The following is a 6,008-nucleotide window of genomic DNA, read 5'->3' as shown; positions in this document are numbered from 1 at the left end:
ATATCTAATAATACTGTATAGACTAATCTGCTGAACACCTACACATAAGGAAGTTTTTATTTTTCTTTTAATCTTCATATCATCTTCTATAGTCTTTGATTTCCAATTGTGGTCTTGAGTTGTGGAGTCTTGAGCAGTTTTTCTTGTCTTAATCATCATGAAAAGCAGTCAGAGTTTTAGTCTGTGTTTGCAGAAAAAGAAAATACTGATTATTGACTTAAATATCAGTCAAGTAGCTATGTTTCAAATTTCTACTTGTTATGTTTCTGCCAGTGTGGGTAATGTCATATGTGGCAGGACTCTCTTATGAGGTGATGACTGTAAACCATTTGTAATTAATCCTTGCAACGTGTTTTTAGTTGTATGTTGACTTCTACAAAGTTCTTAGGAAGCAAAGAAGCATGTACGTTAGCAATGTTTCTTCTTTAATGCAAACCTTCCTATTAAGATACGATGTGCCAGTGCTAATTTATATGGGAAAAGAGATAGGTACTCAGAGAGAGTGGAAGACAAACTTTGTTTCAGAGTTGAATAGCCTTTTCAAATAATAGGAATGAGAAAGGTGCAGTACTACTTCTATTGTAGGGAAGTTGGCAAGTAATTAGTCAGCTTTCCAAGTTGGATAAAGTGCTGAGACATTCAAGATTGGTTACAGTATAGTGTAAAATTAATAATTTGTTTTGTTGTTCCTTCTGATTCTAATCTTAGCCCTCTTGCAAATGTATTTTTGGAACTCAACTGCACATTGATATCTAAATGTGATCATGTGTTAGGATTTGCTATTAGTCAATAAATAGGAAAAAATGTCTCTAGTAGTGATGCATGTGCACTACTCTCTGTTAACTATAAGGCAGAATGTGACTATGACTAGGTAATCTGCCTTCATGTCTAATGTCAGATACTATGTCTTAAATGTACTATTATGTTCGTTAACTGTTGTCTCACTTCATGCTAAAGCTACTACTGAATAAACTACTGGAAGAGCAACAAGTTCTTTTCCAGAATTCAGTGGCCTAAATCATTGCAAAGACTCCAAAGTAATACACGGTGTTCCTTTGCTGACCTGCTGAGTCTAGTTTGAGGAGCCAATGGCATATACATTTGCAGAAGAGAAAAGCCTGGTTAGCTTGACGGGTATATCAAACAGAGAAATCTTGCTATTTTCTACATGTTTCTCAGCAAACCTTTAAAAACACAACATTGATATGACAATATAGACAGTATTAGGGAAGCATTCCTCAGACACCTTACATATTTATTGATATGAAGTTCTAAGTTTGGCTACTGGGCCTGCTCAGTATCATAGGACTCCAAGGAACGTTTGTATCAGTCTCAGTTTCCAGCTACTTCATTTAGTGTTTTATTATTGCTTCTTTAATCCTTCCACTGTCCTTCTAGATCTTCCTGGACTTCATTCTCAGCCATTCTTCTCAGGGTTGCTATTGCTATTTTTCACCATTTATTTATAAAACAGTAAGTTAGATGTTTTTTTTACTCCTCTCCATTAGCAAAACTGCACTATTCTATCTGCCCTGGTTTCCATTTCTATAGCTCTCTTCTCATCCACCTGTGTTTCCATATTTTAATTCACACTGATCATTTGGTGAGCAGCACCACCAAGCTGAGTTTCCGTTCTTTTTCCCTCCAGTTTTTTTTTTTTTTTTTAAGAAATCCATGACTGTGTCAATCAGCTTTCTAAATCTTGGATAAAATGCTGGAACTTATGACTGATATCTTTTTTAAGCCTTGTTCTACAGCTTCTATGGTACTGAACAAGTTTCTGACAGAAGCTGGTTTCAACCAGTGCTTTCTGGAGTTTGTCCCGCACAATATTCTGAGTATGCATAACTATAGTCTAGTTGTCTTTAGTTGCATGATAATAGCAAGGAAGTTTTCTTCCTGTTTCTGTGTTATACTTAAAAAATTGAATGAATTTTCTGTTTACCTTCATTTGCAAGTTTATTTTTATCTAGACAGAGATTAACAGAAATCCTGCACTGTGCCTTCTATTTTATTGCTTAATAGATTGTTTCATACATTGTTTCCCCTGAAGTCATGTCTGCATTCCTTACAGATTGTAAATTTGCTGTTAAGCTTGATTTCTCTTTTCAGCTTGATCTGTCTGTTCATACAGTTAACAAATGCATTACAGAATCTGGAATTTTGGGGCATTTATACTTGAATAACTTTTGAATGATAAAGACTTATTGTACATATACTGATGATATGTGACATCAACATTTCACTTCCGAAAGCAGGAATCCAATTTTTGTATCAACCATTTAAATACGTACGTATGCATGTGTACATAACCTGAGTTTCCCGTAGATATAGAAGTGGCATTGTGAGTACATGGCTATTCTGCATGATCCTTATGATACAGTATATAAACATGGTGCATACGTATTTGTAAATGTATTTTCATATGGGGAAAATTGTCTTCTTTTCCAAACAATGTCCTTGTACATGGAGAAGACCTAAACCTAAAATATTTTGTATTTTCTTATTTTAAAAAGCTCTTTCTTTTTACGTTATGCATCTCACTTAATCTAGCTAAGGTAGAAAACATGCAGGAAGTTTCAGTGTTGCAGTTATTTTAATATCTGCTTTTTTGAAATCATAGAATCACAGAATTAGCTAGGTTGGAGAAGACCTACAAGATCATCCAGTCCAACCATCCACCTACCACCAATAACCCCACTAAACCATGTCTCACAACTCCACATCTAAATGTTTCTTGAACACCTCCAGGGACGGTGACTCAACCACCTCTCTGGGCAGCCCATTCCAGCGCCTGACCACTCTTTCAGAAAAGTAGTATTTCCTAATGTCCAGCCTAAATCTCCCCTCATGCAACTTGAGGCCATTCCCCCTCATCCTGTCACTAGTTACAAGAAAGAAGAGGCCGACCCCCAGCTCACTACAACCTCCCTTCAGGTAGTTGTAGAGAGCGATAAGGTCTCTCCTGAGCCTCCTCTTCTCCAGACTGAACAACCCCAGCTCCCTCAGCAGCTCCTCATAAGGCCTGTGCTCCAGACCCCTCATCAGCTTCGTCGCCCTCCTCTGAACATGCTCCAGGGCCTCAATGTCTTTCTTGCGGTGAGGGGCATGCTTACTTTTCTCTACTGAGGTTATGCAGTAAATTTGGCAGTGATATATGGATCATGAATCTACTTTTCCATTGCCTTCTGAGTGACTATACATCTCACCAAGGACAAAAACAGCTATGTACATTCAGTATGGACAACAAAAGTGTTGTCACATCAGGCACAGAGACCAACCAGACTACAAGTGTGCAGTACAGCCAAAAAGTACAAAATGTCAATGCATTAATGCATCAAATATTGTTGAGGTGATTTCAGCCATTGAAATAGCAAAATATTTTTATTTGCTGGGATTCTCACATGTCTCCAGGATGTTCATCTGTTACGAAACTTATTTCAGTACAAAAATGAATCGTGGGATGTCTTTATTGTGCAGTGATATTGCACCCAGCCTGTTTGCAGGTAATTTTACTTGTAGACGTTTCTACAAGTCTTGGCTATCACAGTAGTGCCTGGTATATTAAAACTAACCAGAACTGTGATATTCTGTAGTAGTTTCACTATTTAATTCTGAGAAATCTCAGAAAACAGTGTTTTTACATAATTACCTCAGAAGGATTTAGATTTATTTAAATAAAAACTACTTGGAGACGTCTCCCTTTTGTATTATAAGTGTAGTTTACTGTGTTCTAAAAATAGTTAAAGTAATAATGTCGCTACTTTGTCAAGTATTTGATGTGATGAAGCTATTGAATGTTAGCATTCAAATCTAGTCCCCATAGAGCTAAGATTTACAAGGTCTGTTTGAAAATCAATGCCTCAAAATAATATGACTTGAGGTATGACATTTGGTAAGCAAATTCTTCTTATTTAATCAGAAATAGCAATAGTTTGGGACTTTCAGGATCATGTAGGAGATCTTGCAAAAAAAAAAATATATATATACATTATGCATAATTCTGATTATCAATAACATGGAGCTAAAAACACAACTGTCTGTATAGTGTGGCAGATGGGGCTGGGCAAAGTGATTCCTGTTGGTGTTCAGTTTATTGTTTCTACAGCTACCTGTTCCCAGAGCTTACAGATTATAATAAGCAAGGTACCTCTTCAGTTGAAGAGTCATTCATCCTTGTGTGAAAGCAGAGATTTGCATGTATTCTAAATAGTATCCCTAAAAACACGTGTGTTGGAAGAGAATACTCCTGCTTCCTAAAACTTAAGTAAACAGAGTTGAAATGCATTTCCAGGACTTTTGACCTTAAAGCAAGGGAAGGAGTTTAAAAAGTCCTTATATCCCATAAAGCACAATCCCTTAAAGACTTGTGATAACTTTGATCTTCATATGGTATTTGGATAAATTCAAAGAATAAAGGGATTCATTGAGCTGAAATAATACTGCTCTGTAACAGTGACTGACGGTGCTGAATCCAAAGGGAGAACTTAAATACTTCAAATAATGGTCGTTATACAATAGAAAGTGTATAATGAATAAACAAGAAATGAAGTAACTTAAAAAGGTGTGTTGCCCTTTGTTTTATCATATGGAGAAATAAGTATGATACTCCTGATATGTCCTTTACTGTTGGTTTGATTTTATTTAGATAAGTACTTGGCACTCAATGTGTGCTCTTGAAAATGCTTGACTGTTAATTGGACATTCAATATATGATGTACACATGTAGATGTCAGTTACGATTATTTTATGATGATCTTCAGCAGGTTAGATAGATTGTACTGTAAAGCCTAACCACAGAAGGGTTTAAAAAGTAGATGAATGCATTAAAAGGTGATAAATTGTTGCAGCTTGTCCAATGGGAAATATTCTAATGAAGTTCATCACAGAAATATGACTTAGTTACCATAAAAACTCTTTAAAGTTAAAAGGAACCAAGAAAAATGATGAGATTCATTTAAACAGTAGTAAATAAATATTTGAAATAATGATGTTTTATTTGTACAGGACCCAAACTTAGAGGAACTTGACATCAAACATCCAAGTCCTTGCAGGTATTGATAAAAATGTAGGTGATACTGGTGTTAAATAATCAAACAGCTCAGAAGTGTTATTTGTACATGGTTTACCATAGATCATTTCATCTCCATTCATATAGCGACCTCTTCACCTCTGCAACTTCTATGAAGTAAAAATCCTACTTGCTTCCAGTGTTTTCTCAGACAGATGTGCTCTGACAGGAGCTGCTGGATATCTAATTGTTATTCTCACCCACAGAGCAACAAATACCTTTCATTTTCTTTTGATTTAATAGAGCATTTCCAGCTGTTGAAGGACACAAAAATGAAGGGCTGCTCTGAATGTAATGCTTCCTATTTTATTATGTTGGCCTACAACTTCAGAGACAGATATTGGTGGTATGGCAGTGAAGGCTGAACCTTCCCACAAATATTGGGTTTCACTTTGTTGCTGTGTGACAGATGGCAAGCAGAGGTGTGCAGTCTGACAAAATAGCATCTGACATGGAAGTGCATCTAGAGCAAATGTGTGTCACTCAATACCTCCATGTGGTGAAAGGTGCACCCATGGTATTTCACTGACACTTGCTGAATGTTTATGTGTTTATGGAGATGAAACAGTTGCTGTCAGCACAGTGAGGCAGTGCTGATGTGTTTCAGTGGTGACAACAATTGTGTGAAAGGCAAGCCCTGTTTCTGGACAGCTATTCATAGCTGTTACACCATGAAATTAATAGTGTCTAGAACGGTTTATCTGTGCAAATCATCTAATGGTGGTAACTGTGGTGAAAAAGTGTTTTGTAGCTGAGTATTTTCTCTATCAAATAGTGTTGTTCTCTTTATCTGCTATATTTTCCATGGAAACAAATGGGAGGCATTAGTTTCAGAGTAACCTAGTATTTAGTTTGGTAAACATTAGTTAAAAGCAAATATGAACATCTCTAAAAATGGAAAGTATCTTGATGTTTCATTCAACTTTAGTCAACAGGA

The sequence above is a fragment of the Numida meleagris genome, chromosome 6 (assembly GCF_002078875.1).
Source record: "Numida meleagris isolate 19003 breed g44 Domestic line chromosome 6, NumMel1.0, whole genome shotgun sequence".
Lineage (NCBI taxonomy): Eukaryota > Metazoa > Chordata > Aves > Galliformes > Numididae > Numida > Numida meleagris.
The sequence above is the reverse complement of the archived record's forward strand: the minus strand, read 5'-3'. Positions refer to the sequence as shown.